This window comes from Pituophis catenifer, unplaced genomic scaffold, assembly GCF_029215685.1.
Source record: "Pituophis catenifer annectens isolate HBS135680 unplaced genomic scaffold, rPitCat1.0.hap2 SCAF_3, whole genome shotgun sequence".
Lineage (NCBI taxonomy): Eukaryota > Metazoa > Chordata > Lepidosauria > Squamata > Colubridae > Pituophis > Pituophis catenifer.
In genome coordinates, this window is record NW_027256883.1 from 95,682,633 (window position 1) to 95,700,723 (window position 18,091).

The 18,091-nt window shown below is 43.5% G+C and overlaps 1 protein-coding gene across 1 annotated transcript in view; it reads right to left on the minus strand.

Moving 5' to 3' along the window:
- The window catches only part of SORCS2 (sortilin related VPS10 domain containing receptor 2), a 154,550-nt gene that overhangs the window by 113,278 nt on the left and 23,181 nt on the right, over nucleotides 1-18,091 (minus strand). The gene's annotated exons all lie outside the window — the stretch shown is intronic.

Consider the following 18,091-nt stretch of genomic DNA (forward strand, 5'->3'; position numbering starts at 1 on the left):
GTAGCCCTTCCGGATTGGGAGACTTATTATCAAGCAGCATGCCTGACCTGGATAAAAGAATGGATTGAGTTGGGAAATAAAAGAACTTTAATAATCGAGGGTCATGACTTACAGGTTGGATGGCATACATTTTTATGGGGCGAAAAATATAAATCACATAGATATTTCAAAAGACATATAATTAGGAATTCACTATTAATAATTTGGAACAAAATTAAAAAACAACATTATACAAGAATGCCAAATTGGATTTCGCCCAATGAAATATTAACCTACCCAAATTTATTAGACTGGACTAAAATAATTAAGTATAGGGATATATTAAACGAATTGGGAAATCTAAAAACGAAACAAGAATTAAAGCATGATTTGAATAGGGAAGTAGAATGGTGGACGTATTTGCAAATCAGATCAAAATATACAGAGGACACAAAGACTAATCAGATACAATTGGAACAAAACGAACTAGACAAAATTATATATGGAAAAGACCAAAAATTAATTAATAAAATATATAAATTTTTATTGCGGTATAAAATGGAAGAGGAAATTGTGAAAGACACTATGATTAAATGGGCAAGAAATTTTAATCACACGATAGAATTAGAGAAGTGGGAAAGGATGTGGAAAATAAACATTGACAGTATCAACGGCATACAAGGAAAACCAGATGAAAATGTTTCATAGATGGCATCTTCCGCCAGCTAGAATAGCAAAGATGTTCCCTGGTAATTCACTGAAATGTTGGAAATGCAAGAATAACTATGGAACATACTATCACCTCTGGTGGACTTGTCTGGTAGCAAAACAATTTTGGGCCAAAGTTAAAAAACTTTTAGAGGAGATAATACAGAAACCAGTAAAGGGAGAGCCAGAGCAATTTCTACTAGGGATTCCAATAGAAAATTATACAAAAGAAATACAATATTTAACACTACATATATTAACAGCAGCTCGCATAATATATGTGCAAAGCTGGAAGAAGGAATGTCCACCAACAGAAGAGGATTTAATTTAAAAAATCCTTGAATGCGCAGAGATGGACAAGCTTACAAAGGAGCTTAAGGAAAGAGAGGACGCAGATTACTATAGAGTATGGTACAGATGGTATGATTGGTGGGAGAAAAGGAAAAAGGAAAAAAAGGAAAAAAGGAAAAAAGGGGGAACTGAAATAATACTTTATTGTTTATTTTTGTGATAATATTGCTTGAATGTGCTGAAGATCAAAGTAAAGAAAAGTCAACATAAAGGAAATTAGATTATTTAAGTAGATTAAGATAAAGTTAGAATATATGTAAATAATAAGAAAGGATCACCTTAAATGAGCTATTAACAACGGAAAAAATGATATGTATATATGTGTTGTTTGTTTTGTGTTTGTTTTAATGTGTTTAAAACAAAAAACCTTTTTTTTAAAAAAAAAAAAAGAAAATTTATATTACCGCCTATTTGCACATAGCGACTCAAGGGGGCTAACACGAATATAAAAACTGCATATATAAAAAATAAAATTAATACTGGAAGAAGACAGATATCCAGATAGTCAAGAAAGTAAAATATTTAGGAATTCAGCTAACAGCAAGATGTGCAACTATTAAAGAAGATAATTATATCAAACTAATGCAACAAATCAAATTAGATTTGGAAGTGGAAAAACCTGCAACTATAGTTGATAGGAAGAATACAGTAGCTACTATAAAAATGAATATTTTTCCGAGATTATTATTTTTGTTCCAAACAATTCCGATAAAGCTGGAAATAAGACTACTTTGAGGAGTTAAATAAAATAATGTCAAAATATATTTGGCAAGGGAAAAAAGCAAAAATAAGTTTGAAAATGTTACAGGATTCTAAAAATAAAGGGGGTTTTGGGCTGCCAGACTGGGAGTTGTACTACCAGATCTCTGTACTTACATGGATGAAAGAATGGATAAATTTGAGGCATAGATGATTATTGATTTTGGAGGGACATGATTTCCAACTGGGGTGGCATGCCTTCTTATGGTATGGGAAAATTAAAATACATAGATATTTTCAAAGACATTATGTTAGAAATGCATTATTGTTAGTGTAGGCAAAAATTAAAGAAAAATACTACATGAAAATACCAGTCTGGCTCTCCATAATGGAGGCACTGTGTTAGGGTGTGTGTAAAAAGTATTTGTTGCTTGTGCAACGAGCAGAGCAGAAACACACAGGGAAGGAGATAAACGTGCAGCTCGTGTGAGAAAAATACTTTATATACAAGATAATAAGCAGTCTCGGTGTAAGTAAAACAGTCCAAGGTCATAAACAGTAATATCAGTCCAGTAAGTATCTTCCCTTACCAAAGCAAACAGACTTTAGTAACTCTCGGTATACAGTACCATATAACGATTCAATCTAACACCAATCAGCAGAAAGACGCAGGAAACAACAGGAACAGGATCAATCAGGAACAAAGAACGCTTCTCTGCGCTGCTTATTTATGCACTGTAGCCTAATTACAGGGTTCAGCAAACCCTGATTACGTGGCTCAGTTGTTTCTTAAAGAAACAGATATATTGCCTGACCAACAAGTTAGGAGTAAGATACAAGCTGAACCTAACACACTGATACATCCGAATGTTGTTAACATGAAATAAATTACAAGATACAAAGACATTTTGAATGAAAAAGGGGAACTTAAAACTAAGCAAGAATTGAAAAGTCAAGGGATTGATTTAGCATGGTGGCCGCCTGTGCAAATACAATCAAGATATGAGAAAGATGCTAAAATGTATGGTTTCTAAAAAGAACCAACAGAACTAGATCAGATACTAATAGGGACAGATGAAAAACTAATTTTAAAATTCTATCTACTGAGCATTAAAACATGTCTGCTAAATGTTGGAAATGTAATCAGATATCGGGTTCATATTATCATATGTGGTGGACATGCCCAAAGGCAAAAAAATATTGGACAAAAATACATACATGGCTAGAAAAAATGGTAAAGCAACATATAGATTCAAAATCAGAAATATTTTTGTTGGGTATCTTACCAGAAAAATACAATAAGGGGAATACATATTTAATTTTATCGTGGCTAGAATTGTGTTTGCACAACAGTGGAAAAATGATGAGATCCCTACAGATGAAAATGTAATAAAAAAATATTAGAGTTTGCAGAAATGGATAGATTAACATTTAAAATTAAGGAGAAGGAAGAAACTGAATATATTTTTAACATGAGTTTTGTTTATCAAAGGCTAACTAACAGAAACAGAAGTTAGAAATTTAAAAGCATAAGAGAATGACTGATTATATACTGTAAGAAAGGTTTACTAAAATGGATAAGCAAATATTATTATTATGTGGTCATTATTGTTATGAATATTGTTATTACTTCTCAAAATTAACTGTACCCAGACAACACACTGTTTATATAGACATTGATGATGATGATGATGATGATGATGATGATGATGATGATAATATAAAATAAATAAATAAAACTAATAGAAGAAAATAATAATAGCCCCCCAGCCCAGCGACCACACATCACACAAGCCATTTAATGGGCTCCATCCCACTCTGGGTTTCCCAGGCCTGCTGGCAGAACTAGGTCTTCAGTGTTTTCCGGAAGACTGTTAGAATGGGGGCCATTCTAATCTCTGGAGGAATAATATTCCAGAGACAGGGAGCTACCATGGAGACGGCTCTTCTTCCGAGTCTCACCAGGAGTATCTCCCTAGGGAATGGTACCCGTAAAATTCCTTGCCTCTCCACTCTAGTGGGTCAAGTAGATGTGACCAGCAAGAGACAGTCCTTGGTCCTGAGCACATGAAGGTGACAACCAGCATCTTGAATTGTACCCAGAAGCAAATCATCAACCAATGCAGCTACCGCAGGAGAGGTGATACATGTACACCAGGGGCGGGTTTCAAAACCCGTCGCTACCAGTTTGCTCATGGGCGCATGTGCACTTGCGCGCAATGCTTCTGTGCATGCGCAGAAGCGTTCGGGGAGGTGGACGGAACCTCCTGCCACCACCACCGGTTCACCCAATCTGCGGCGAAATGATAGCAACCCACCACTGATGTACACATTCTCTTCTATTATTTCCTTAGTCCATAAATCAGCCAATGTTTTGACAGTACCACTAAGAAGGCCAGAAAATTCTCAAGGAAAGTATTTGGATCCATAATATGGGATACATAATTACAACTATCCACTATCACTTTGGAGAGTGGACTGCCTAAAATATGATAACAAGAGTTACCAAGAGATCATTCAGCTTAATAGAGATGCAGATTTAGAATATGCCTTTTTGCAATTATGAGCAGAGGCCAAATCGACATGTCCATCGCTGCCTCAGAGGGCCTGATCTCCTGAGGTGTTCCTTTCTGAACAGCTACTGTGTGAATAATGGAATCCAAAATCAATCAGTGATCTGTAATTGTTTCCCCACAAAGGCTAGACTGAAATATCATAACTTGAGGGTAATCATCCTCAACGGGTAGTCACTAGACATAACGTTATATAGCTGAGAACAGTAACAAAAAGAGAGTCTTCTTTGGTATGCACATACGCTTCCATATAAATGCATACAAACAAAAGCAGAATAGCAAAACTCTGACATTCAAGCCTCATTAGAGGCCTACCAAATACTATTATGGTATTACCCCTTCTACCCAAATTTTAATAGGCTCTGGGCCTTGAGTCAGCTATAGCCAAACAGATGGGTGGGGGAGAGGCCAAACTAACTCATGCTTGGAGCTCAGGTATTAATAACAAATAGCTAAGGATCCCAACAACCTACTGTAAAGGAAGGACCTTCAGACACAGACCCAAAAAGGAAACTGGCAAGGATTCTACCAGTTTTCCTTCTTCCAATCTCTCTTTCTTTCTGAGATTGCAGCAAATGTTCCTGCTCCTTTAGATTTATATTCAAAAAAAGTCTTGAGTTTTGTGAAATTCTTAAGGTTCAAATTTAATTTCTATTATACTTTGTTGATTTCTTTTCCCATAATGAAGTTTTATATTTATTAGCTTTAGCCTCTGTAGGGGTACATGACACAATCTTTCCACAGTTCATAGCAGCAACAGTTATGGTATTTGATAAACTGTCTCTGAGGCAACCTTGAAAAATAAATGGAACTTGCTGCTACCAAGGAATCATCATGTTCCAGATTAGAAGTCTCAAGTGCTGTATCATCACCGCCTTGAAAGAGGCGGTGGTGAGGCCCCTCCTCAAGAAGCCCTCTCTGGACCCAGCTGTTTTAGCAAACTATCGTCCAGTTTCCAACCTTCGCTTTCTGGCGAAGGTTGTTGAGAGTGTGGTTGCGCGACAGCTCCCCCAGTACCTGGAGGAAACCGTCTATCTAGATCCGTTCCAGTCCGGCTTCAGGCCCGGGTACAGCACGGAAACGGCATTGGTCGCGTTGGTTGATGATCTCTGGAGGGCTCGGGACAGAGGTTGCTCCTCTGTTCTGGTCCTATTAGATCTCTCAGCGGCTTTTGATACCATCGACCATGGTATCATGCTGCGCCGGTTGGAGGGGTTGGGAGTGGGAGGCACTGTTTTACGGTGGTTCTCCTCCTATCTCTCCGACAGGTCGCAGTCTGTGTTGGCTGGAGGGCAGAGGTCGACCTCAAGGCACTTGGTTTGTGGGGTGCCACAAGGGTCGGTCCTCTCGCCTCTCCTGTTCAACATTTATGTGAAGCCGCTGGGCGAGATCATCCGTGGTTTTGGGGTGCAGTGCCATCTGTATGCTGATGACACCCAGCTGTACATCTCCACCCCAGACCACCCCAACGATGCCCTTGAAGTGATGTCCCGGTGCCTGGAGGCAGTGCGGGTCTGGATGGGGCGGAACAGGCTCCGACTCAATCCCTCCAAGACTGAGTGGCTGTGGCTGCCGGCGTCCCGATATAGTCAGCTGGTGCCATCGCTGACTATTGGGGGCGAGACATTGGCCCCCACGGAGAGGGTGCATAACTTGGGTGTCCTCCTGGACGCACGGCTGTCCTTAGAAGAGCATTTGACGGCCGTGGCCAGGGGGGCTTTCTATCAGGTTCGCCTGATACGCCAGTTGCGCCCCTTTCTGGATCGGGACTCCCTATGCACGGTCACTCATGCCCTCGTTACTTCCCGCCTTGACTACTGTAATGCTCTCTACATGGGGCTCCCCTTGAGGAGCACTCGGAGGCTCCAACTGGTGCAGAATGCGGCCGCGCGGGTACTTATGGGGGCGGCATGGCGCTCCCACGTGACACCTCTCCTGCGCGAGCTGCATTGGCTTCCGGTGGTCTTCCGAGTGCGCTTCAAGGTGTTGGTTCTCATCTTCAAAGCGCTCCATGGCTTAGGACCCAGTTATTTACGAGACCACCTTCTGCCTCCGATAACCTCCCACCGGCCAACACGCTCCCACAGAGAGGGTCTCCTCAGGGTGCCGTCTGTCAGGCAATGTCGGCTGGCGACCCCCCGGGGAAGAGCCTTCTCTGTGGGGGCACCCGCCCTCTGGAATGAGCTGCCCCCAGGGATACGACTAATCCCGGATCTCCGGACCTTCCGCCGGGCCCTGAAGACGTTTTTATTTCAGCAAGCCGGGCTGGGTTAAAAAATTTTTTAATTGGTGAATTTTATGGGTAATGGGGTTTTAAATTGGAGAAGCCTAAGATAATTTAATTCTGTTTTAATGTATTTTAATATTTGTATTGTGTGTTTTTAATTTTGGCTGTTCACCGCCCCGAGTCCTTCGGGAGAGGGGGCGGTATAAAAATTTAATAAATAAATAAATAAAAAATAAACTGCATAATCATTTCTCCAACATCCTCCTAATCTCACCAAGCCAAAGGGTATCAAGTACTTCCTAGCATAACATTTTTTTAAAAAACAGAAGGAAAGCATTACAATCCTCTTAAAATATCTCTTCCAATGTATCATCTGGCTATCTGAATTGGGTCTATGAGAAGACTGGCAGTAAACATTGTTTTAGCAAAGGACAAGCTAATTTTTCATACAAAATCTACTACATACTGATGACTTCGGGGCAAATCAGGCACTAGCAAGAGGGAGTATGCTGAAATTACCAGAATGACTAAACACTTGCAACCATATATGTGGCTAGAAAAGGTTAATGCAGGTAAAATCCCCATTCCCCATATATTACCCTATCTATTGCATCTCAGTCTCTTCCATCTGTAGTACATACACACTATGCAGTTCAAATAAGTTGACACTGTCAGTCCAAGTTTTTCTGGAAGCCCAAGAGATCAGGATCAAAATAATTTTAGCACAGGAGAATGGAGTCAGCACCATGGACAGTATCCAAGAGTAAAGTGCTGCTTTGTTCCAAATTTCAGGATGCTGCCTTGGCATATGACTGACATGAACTGGAATCCTATGTAAAAGTAAAATATTTGATGGGTGGGTCTCCATTCTGGAAAGAGCTAGCTGTGGCCTTCAACAAACTGTTACCTGATTTTGTACTTGTTAGCTTCTGCAAGGCCAGAGAGATAAAGATGTCATTTTAAAAACGATAGTAGGGAACATGAAAGACATTCCTAGAGCATTGCTATTGATTTATATGAATTTTCTCTAAAATGAAATGCTTATTTTCTCCATCCTTTTTCTAACGTACATATTTTTATACTCATAAAAGATAAAATTGTCTTTGTTATATGATGTTCGTCAGGGGTGGATATCAAAACCCATCACTACCAGTTCACTCGTCAGCATGTGCACACTGACATGCGCGCACAACGCTTCTGTGCATGCACAGAAGCATCTGGGCGGGTAGCTGGAACCTCCCGCTGCAGCCTCTACCAGTTCGCCTGATCTGGGGTGAACCGGTAGCAGCCTATCACTGATGTTCATGTACTATATTTTTGTAATCAAGCCAAGTGAAGGCAACAAACAGATTAACATGACAGGAATTAAACAATGATCTGTATGAAGGTCTTATGATATGCATGAGACATCCCTCAGATGTTATGGGAACTATAATAATATTCCAAATACTACAAGTATTGTACTTTTAATGTACAAAAAAGAGAATAGACTTTTTAAATAAAACTTTTTACACATGCTTATTTAGAAGCAAGTTCGATGGAGTTTTATATGGCTTCCTGTTATTGTATTTTTGACATTTTAATGAATTTTGATGAATGTTAACACATCTTTTTCTTCACTTTTATTGTTTCTGCTTTTTCCCATATTAATTTTCCTACTTCTATTTCAATTAAAAATATCAACTTTGGAAAAAACCATTTAACATATTAGTACATACAATATCTTAATCAAATAATGGTTTATGTATTTTTTCTTTACTTTATTCAAGCATATCTTTTTCTTCCTTCAAAAGACAGGAATTCAGGTTCATACTTCAACTATTTTAAACTCATTTGAGTTTCATCATCTGCTCCATTTCTCTGTTATATCATGTTGTCTTAAGTTTTTTTCCTCTATACTACTTGGGAAATGACATGGAGATATAATTGCAACCTCTGTATGCAAAGCTCCCCAGATGAGCAAAGGGAACATTGTGTAGAAGAAGACAATCTCAGGTAATCCAAACCAACCAACTATGACTTGTAGTATACCAAGTATATATTTTTCAGCACAGTGTAAGTATGTCTTTGAATCATTGAGACCAACTTGGTATGATAATTCTATGCTAACTGAACTTTCTGCACTAAAAATAGTGCATATTTCAGTAGTTCACTCTGGAGATTATCAGTGTGCATACTGCCATTTTAAGTTTCTTCCAAGGGGTTCCTGAATGCAGTCAACTATATCACGCCATTATCTAGGGATCTGGTTGTTATCAGCTTAGTGATAGGTCCAGCTCCAAATCTACTTTTGCTCTGTTTCATGTTGAGATCAAAAAGCACTGGTGACTGAGTGCAGTCATGTGAGAGACCATATCTACATTTCCCCCCCACACAAAAAAAGCAGCTATCTGCAGCAACACTATCTGAAATCTATCAAGACATTATGATTTCCAAATATTTCAGGCAGTCCAAAAGGGTAATACTATAAAAGACGTTAAAAGCCACTGCAATAGTGAGAAAAATCAATAGGGTCATCCTCCCTCAATGATCTCTAAATAAAGATCATTCATCAGGCTGATCAGAGCAATCAGAATCCTATAGCCTTTTCTGAAGCCAGTTTTACAATAATAATTCATAATCATGTGCTTTTTTCAATACTGTCACCAAGATTGCCTGAAGATGCTGCAAATTATTCTCAGTTCTATGAAGGAGGCAAACCACTTCTGAAATCTTACCAAGAAACCTGCAGGGACCTGTCCAGGCACTTTCTAAGAATCAGACATAACTGAATAGAAGAAAAAAGTGTTTATAATAAGCCACTGTGTAATTCCTCATTTGGTATAAAAATTTAATATATTCCCTCCTAAGTAATTTTTAGAGTTAAAGTAGACACAGCCAAAGCAAAAAGTATGTTTGATAGCACAACGTCCACATATTTACATATAATATTGCACTCATTCACACGTTCACATATGATAGACACATACTTTGGTTAATTCACATACACAAATACAGATGTTTCGTTTGTTCTTTTTTTTCAGACACATATTCATAGTACAATGGAAGAAATACCTCTTCAAAACTTAGACATGAAAGAATCTACCATTAATAATAAAAAACTTTTATCAAGCCTAAGTCCTATGTGACAAGCAAGGGGAGAAGAAGGGGAGAAGGCTGGCTGGGGAATGCCACAACAGGCCAAATACCAGACATTTGCCATCTCTGCTTTAAGCCCGCTAACAAGGCAAATGTTAATGCTGCAAATATTTTCTCTGTTAAAAACAGATTTTACTATTATAATCCTTTTTGTACCACTTAGGAGGAGGAGTTTAGTCCAACTGTATCTTTTTCCTTTCCTTTTATACTTTCCTCTAAAATGTGATGAATATTTCTTTTCATTAAAGACAAAATAATCACCATGTCCAAATATCATTTTATTTATACCAGCTTAATCTCTATGCTTACCTTTCTTTTCTGACCTCTTTTTTTACAGCTGCACTTTGTTTTTGTGTTCTTCAAGGAGTTTGGATTGCCATTTTTAGTTTGCCTGAATTCTGTAAAAGATATTGTATTTGTTTAATTTTTATTTCTTTCTAAAATGGCATCAGAGTCACTTTTGACTATCTTGCTTACAATAGTTATTAACATTTCAGGATCTAAATATGACTGAAATGTATGCTAAATTTTAGCTGTGCTTTTTTGAGAATTCATAGAAATGATATTAGCAATATGGGAACTACATTTGCAAGAAAAATGTTCAATTTGGAAATGTAAGAGCCAGTTTAGTTTGGTGGTTAAGGCTCTAGGGTAGAAACTGGGAGCCTGTGAGTTCTAGCCCCCCTTAGACATGAAAGTCAGCTGGGTAACTTTGGACCAGTCATTCTTTCTCTCTCAGCCCAACCCACTTCTCTGGGTTGTTGTGGGAAAAATAGAAGGAGGAAGGAGTATTAGGCATGCTCATTGATTTGCATTATTTATAAAAACAATAAAGGCCAGATATAAATTTAAAAAGTTATAAGAAAAAAATTATCCTATTTCCTTCAAACTCCTGGTTACCGTCTCACATAGTGTCATCTCTCATCCAGGCCACTTCTGATACTTTTTGCCATTTATAGAACTTTCCTTCCTCTTAAAAACTATTTACACTCTTTTTTTAAATTCCAAAATTTAATTTCTAAAATATGATTTTGTATTGCCTCTGAAATACATACTGTATATACATACTACTGGAATTTTCCTTTTTGTACAATAATGGGTGAATTGTTTTCTTGAAAGTAGGTTGAGATGTTGTAGTTTTTAATTAACTAGAGAATGGCAGGTGGCTGAAATTGTGTTAGATTTTAGGCTGTGTGGCGATCCAAAAGCAGTTAGAAATTCTAGATATGAATGCTGAAAAATTAATGTGCCTGAAATTTTCTACAAATTGCTCTAATAATCTATTTTAAGTAATATCTGCCAGAAGCCTGTTTAAAACATTCATGTAACATGTTTATCAGATTTCTGTGAAATATTTGGAAGAATGCTTCAACTGCTTCCTCACATCTCCTGAACAAGGTTACATAGTATTAAGGAATAAAGAAAACAGTTGCCTCCCCCAGTCCAGTGAAATATAAAAAGCCATTAGATCCTGTCTGTCTGTCTGTCTGTCTGTCTGTCTGTCTGTCTGTCTGTCTGTCTGTCTGTCTGTCTGTCTGTCTGTCTGTCTGTCTGTCTATCTATCTATCTATCTATCTATCTATCTATCTATCTATCTGATTCATCAACTTCCTCAATTGTCCCAGCAACTCCTGGTATTTTTTAATATATAGAAATATTAATAAAACAGTAGGAAACATCCCCTTCATGGATTAACTGCCTTGTCATGGCGAAGGGGCTTGTGTAGCTCAATGAAGCTATGAGCTATGCCGTGCAGGGCCACCCAAGGCGTACAGGTTATAGCAGAGAGCTCTGACAAAATGTGATCCACTGGAAAAGGAAATGGCAACCCACTCCAGTATCTTTGCCATGAAAACCCCATGGACAGTACCAAAAGGAAAAAAGTTATGACACTGGAAGATGAGCTCCTCAGGTCGGAAGTCGGCTAGTACTAATAGCACCAGAAAGAGTGAAGCGACTGGGCAAAAGCCAAAAGGATGCCCAGCTGTGGATGCATCTGGTGGTGACAGGAAAGTCCGATGCTGTAAAGATTTTTTTCTCCATAGGAACCTGGAATGTAATATTCATGAATCAAGGCAAGCTGGATGTGGTCAAACAAGAGATGACAAGACTAAACATTGACATCTTAGGAATCAGCAAACTAAAATGGACAGGAATAGGTGAATTTAATTCAGATGACCATCAGGTGTACTACTGTGGGCAAGAATCCCTCAGAAGAAATGGAGTAGCCTTCATAGTCAATAAAAGAGTAGGAAAAGCAGTACTGGGATATAATCCCCCAAATGACAGAATGATCTCAGTTCAAATCCAAGGCAAACCATTCAACATCACAGTAGTCCAAGTCTATGCCCCAACTACTGGTGCTGAAGAGGATGAAGTTGACCGATTCTATGAAGCCCTACAACACCTTATAGAATTAACACCAAAAAATGATGTCCTTATCATCATGGGGGACTGGAATGCTAAAGTAGGAAGCCAAAAGATAACCAGAATAACAGGCAAGTTTGGCCTTGGAGTACAAAATGGATGTTGGTCTTACCCGATACGTCCATTCTCGAGTAGAAAGAAACGCCAGTCAGACTGGGAGATGACTTCCTCTATCCAGCATGGACCGGGTCTGCATAAATTTAACTAGCTCCGCCCTCTTATCCCAGTGTTTCGACTCGGTCTCTGCTGGATAGTCGTGTCTTCCAGCCTCTCCAGTCAAATCGCTAAATTTGGTCACTTTGGAGTGCTTTCTTACCAATTGGATTTTTTCGCTATTCTGAGGCTTCCTATTTTGCCGCCAGCCGGGGCTCCGGCTTGGAATCGGTCGGCTGACAGATTCCCTCGTTAGCGGCTCGTTATCACCTCAGTTTTCAAAGCGCTGCGATTTAACGGCGATTAGCCCAGCAGCCGCTTCTCTGATCTGCAAACTTCTCTTCCTGATCGCAGTAATAGCCCTGAGCTAGCGATCCCAATCATTAATCCACCTGGAAGCTGAAGCCCCTGGAAGTTGCACGGAGCAGAGCCTCGCTTCTCGTAAGTCTCTCTTGGGCGGTTAATTTTGGCGCGCTTGGGGCGGTGGCCATTTTAGGGGTTAAATTTTAATTTCTGACAATGGCTGACAGCAATAAAGGCCGAAAACGCCCGCACAAGTCCTCAAGCCGTGATCGTTCCCACCCGGATCCACTGGAAGGGACTTCAGGCCAGCCCCAGTTGGCGAAGAAGGATAGGGGCAATAAGGCCTCTTCCACCCAGGCCATTCCTGCGCCCTCCAGGGAGGAGCAACGGTGCCACAAGGCAATGGAAAGGGCATTTAATAAAGCTTCCTCACAAGCTAGGCCTCTTTCCCCTGAGCGCCCTACTCTCACTCCTTCCAACTTGGGGTCTGTCTCCCAGGAAGAAGCTCGTAGCGTGAGAAGTCTCTCCCCAGACCGCCCAGTTCCCTTGGGCCCTGCCCTTCCACCGGGCAAACAGCCCCTTTTTCAAACAGAGGCTGGATCTATTTCTTCTCCCATTTCCCTCCAACCGACATACTCGCCTGACCAGGAGGTGGCTCCTCCTCCCTCGCCCCCTCAGGACGCTGTGCCTCCTCTTCCAGAGGCCTTTGAGGCTCTTCTCACCAGAGCCATCCGTCAGGGCTTTGCCCAATGTCTACAGCAAGCAGGCCTTCAACCACCTCCTCAATCTCCGGCCCCTCCCACCACCGGGGGGCACCTCCACCTTAACCCTACGGATCAGGCCTCGGACATTGATCAGGAAGAGTTTGAATACGCTGCGGAACAGGCAGCTGTCTCTGAGCCGGATGAGGCTCCTGATTCCACCCTTTCCGAGGATGAGGGTTTGAGTCCTGACCAATCCCCTTTTATAGGCCTTTTCCGCCCGCAGATGTTCCACTCTCTCCTCTTTAAGGCCATTGCTACTATGCGATTGGGGGAAATTCCTGCTTCTGAAGCCTCTCCTCCTTCTGTGGATCCCGCTTCAGCCTTGTTCGCTGAACCAACGGTGGCTCCTGAAACTATCCCAGCTCCAAAGCTTTTTCTCGATGTTCTCCATCGCCAATGGTCTCTCCCTGGCACTGGTCCAAGTCCAAATAACCTGGACAAGCAACTCTACAATGCTGCTTCGGCTATGTCTGACCTGCTTCAACCTCCCATTGTCAACTCCTATCGTGGCTTTGACCAACCCCTCACATCCCACAGGCCCTCCAGAGGATTCTCTTCGTCCCGAGGACAAACGTGCGGAGAAGACGCTCATCAAAGGCCATCTCGCCGCAGCCTGGTCCATCAGATCCTCATCCGCGGCCTCCTTCTTCAATAGAGCCGCCCTTCTATGGATCAAACAACTCCGAGATCACTTGCCTCATTCCGACTCCAGGGTTCAGCAGGACATCAACAAAATCACAGCTGCCCTGGAGTCCTCCGCAGATGCAACTCTGAATGCTACCTGTTTTGTGGCCAAGGCTCTCGGTTCCTCAGTTACTTCATGCCACCTTTTGTGGCTCAGGGGTTGGCAGGCGGATATGCGCAGCAAGTGGCAGTTGGCTTCTTCTCCTTATTCACCCGGCAACCTTTTTGGTCCGCCTTTGGAACCTCTGTTGATCGAGACAAGGGACCGATGCAAGATCCTCCCTTCGCAACATCAGCGCTCTGACTCCCGCTATTCGCCTTATCCACGGATCCAGTCCTTTCGGTCATCTGACTCCTCCTTCCAGTCCCGCTTCCAGCGTCCTCCCCAGCCCAGATCTTCCCAGCCCGATCAACAGGTCAGATCAGGGGGTCGCTTTCCTCCAAGACGGTCCTTTCGGGGGGGACGGGGACGTTTTCCCCGGAGGGGCAGATAGGCCCTCCCAAGACCCTCCCATTGGGGGCCGCCTCTCTCTCTTTTATGATCAATGGCAGTCTTCAATAACGGATGCTTGGGTTTTGGCCACTATCAGATCAGGTCTTCTGTTAGAGTTTTCTTCCCCTTCTCCTTCAGTTTTTCTCTCCTGTCCCCTGTCCAACGATCCCGTTAAATGAGCTCTGGTTTCCTTGGCTATCGCTCACCTCTTAGCTATCAGAGCTGTTCAACCGGTTCCCCCTGAACAGCATGGTCTGGGATTTTACTCCCGCCTCTTCATTGTAAAGAAATCCTCGGGAGGCTGGCGGGCTATTTTAGATCTTAAGGCCCTGAACCGGTATATAACTTACCGCCGGTTCAAGATGCACACGCTGTTCTCCATTTTGGAGTGCCTCAGGCCCGGGGACTTTCTATCTTCAATCGACTTAACGGAGGCATACCTTCACATCCCTATCCACCCTTCTCACCGTCAATTTCTTCGTTTTCACTACAAAGGCTCCCATTTCCAGTATCAGGCCCTACCATTTGGTCTTTCCTCAGCCCCTAGGGTCTTTACAAAGGTTATGGCCTCCCTAATTGGTTACATTCACTCTATTCCTATTCGTTTACAATTTTATTTGGATGACGTTTTAGTGATGTCTTCATCTATCCCATTGGCCCACAAGGATCTTTCCACTGTCCTAACTCTCTTACAAAGTCATGGATTCTCGGTTAATTGGGCTAAAAGCCACCTTTCCCCTTCTACCTGCATAGTTCATCTAGGGGCCTCCATTGACACACTTTCTTCCCAGGTGTTCCTTTCGCCTGACCGCCAGGTCAGCCTCAAAGCCTTGGCCAACCAATGCATAATGCAGGGCTCTGCCTCGCTGCTGCAGTTATCCTGCCTCCTTGGCAAAATGGTTTCCACATTCGGGATTGTTCCGTGGGCCCGCTTACACAGTAGAGAGCTTCAGTGGCTCCTCCTTCCCCATCAGCTATCGGGCCAGAGTACTTCGCTGTCCCATGTCCGCCTTTCTCGACTGGTCATCTCTTCCCTTAGATGGTGGACTTCGGACGCTATATCCAAAGGCAGCTGCTTCAGGAAACCTTCTCATCTCGTCCTCACGACGGACGCCAGCTTGACAGGTTGGGGGGCTCACCTCCTTCATCACATGGCTCAGGGTCGCTGGTCCCGGCTGGACTGCCAACACAACATCAACTACTTGGAACTCCGTGCAGTTCGGTTGGCTCTTCTCCAATTCCAGCCGTTGGTCGAGGGCAAGGACATTCTCATCTTAACCGACAACAGGGCCACAAAGGCCCATATAAACAAGATGGGTGGCACTCACTCCAGATCCCTGCTAACGGAAACTGTTCTCCTCGGTCGGTGGGCCGAAGCACACCTCAAATCCATAAAGGCAGATCACATCTCAGGGACAGCCAACCTTCAAGCGGATGCCCTCAGCCGCTCCCAGTTGGATCACGGGGAGTGGAGCCTCCCCTTCCTTCTCTTCCACGACATCACGAACTGTTTCGGCCTCCCAGTGGTCGACCTTTTTGCCTCGGCCCAGAACAACAAGCTCCCCAGGTACTTCTCCTGCTTTCCGGATCCCCAGGCCGAAGCCACGGATGCCCTCCGCAGCCCGTGGCCGTCAGGCCTTCTATATGCCTTTCCCCCCCTGCCACTCATTCCCCGCGTACTCAGGAAAATGCTGGAGTAAAAGGCGGAACTCATCTTCATCGCGCCTCACTGGCCTCGCAGGCCTTGGTACGCAGACCTACTGTCTCTGTCAATAGCTCCACATTGGCACATTCTGGACTCCAGGATAATGCTGACTCAAGGGGCTCTTAATCACCCAGATCCCGCTTGGCTCCATCTAACCGTTTGGAGGCTGAGCGGCTCCTCTTAATGGAGGCCAAGGTCCCGCGCAGGGTCATTTTCACAATGCAAGCCGCTCGCTGTCCATCCACTTCATGCATTTATGAAGCAACGTGGCAATCATTTTCGAGGTGGTGTAAACGCTCCTCCATTGACCCTCTTTCAGCCTCGGTTCTTCAGGTTCTCTCCTTTCTTCAGGACGGCTTCGATTCAGGCTTGACTCCAAACACACTACGTCGTCAGGTGACAGCTATCGCTTCTATCCTCTCCTGCAATTCTCCGGACTCTATCTCTCGCCACCCTCACATACGCATCTTCCTGCAGGGGGCAGTTAATCTCTGCCCTCCTCCAATTCACCGTTACCCAACATGGAATCTCAACAAGGTCCTGACCGCTTTGACTCTGTCTCCGTTTGAACCTCTCCGTCAGGTGTCCCTCCGTTTATCATTCAAAGTGGCGTTCCTCGTCGCCATCACCTCAGCCCGTAGAATATCTGAGCTGACGTCCCTCTCAGTCCACAACGACCTCTGTATTTTTCATACTGACAGAGTGGTCCTCCGCCTTGATCTGGCATTCCTTCCCAAAATCAATACTAGATTCCATCAAGCTCAAGAGCTCGTACTACAGTTCATCGGTTGGAACGGTCCTGGCATCTCCTCGACGTCTGTCGGGCTCTGAAGATTTACATCTCCAGGACTGCCCCTCTTCGTAAGACGGAGGCCCTCTTCATATCTTTTCAACCTGCTTCCATTGGAGCCAGAGTCACCAGCATCACCCTAGGTCACTGGATTAGGGCTACCATCGCTACGGCCTATCAGCAACAGCATCTTCCAGTTCCTCCACATATCACAACACACTCGACGAGAAGCGCCGCCACTTCAGCGGCGTGGGCCACCCAGCCTTCGCTGGAGGAAGTCTGCCGTGCGGCAACATGGACCTCCATTTCTCCATTCATTCGCCATTACCGGGTGGACTCCTTCGCATCCGCAGACGCAGCCTTTGGTCATCGGGTTCTACAGGAGGTGCTTCGTTCCTAAGCCTTCGGGCCGGAGTTTCCCCCCCTGGCGACATGTGGCTTTGGTATGTCCCCAGTCTGACTGGCGTTTCTTTGCTTCAGAGAATGGACGTTGGTCTTACCTGATACGTCCGTTCTCGAGTAGAAAGAAATGCCAGTCAGCCCCACCCTTTTTCCGGCCCACTGGGTTGGATGGGAGGGGGGTTTGGATACTAATTCTCTTTCATTTTAGGAAGACACGATGGTCTGCGCCATCGCCCTCTTTGCTTCGGAGAATGAAGCAGGGCACAGGCTGGTAGAATTTTGTCAAGAGAATATGATGGTCATAGCAAACACTCTTTTCCAACAACCCAAGAGACGACCCTACACATGGACAGCACCAGACGGTCAACACAGAAGTCAGATTGATTATGTGCTCTGCAGCCAAAGATGGAGAAGCTCTATACCAGTGATGGCTAACCTTTTTGCCATCACGTGCCAAAAGCAGGGGGAGCACGGGGGGATTGTGCGTGTGCATGCCCATGCTCATAATTCTATGCGCCCCGCCCCCCCATGCATGCCAGTGTGACACACACCCCCGCACTCCCCCTGCTTTTGGCACGCGATGGCACAGTGGGCCTGATAGGCCCGTTTTTCACTCTCCCTAGGCTCGAGCCTTTCTAGGAGCCTGGGGAGGGTGAAAACAGCCTTTCCCACCCACCCCTGGAGACCCTCCGGAG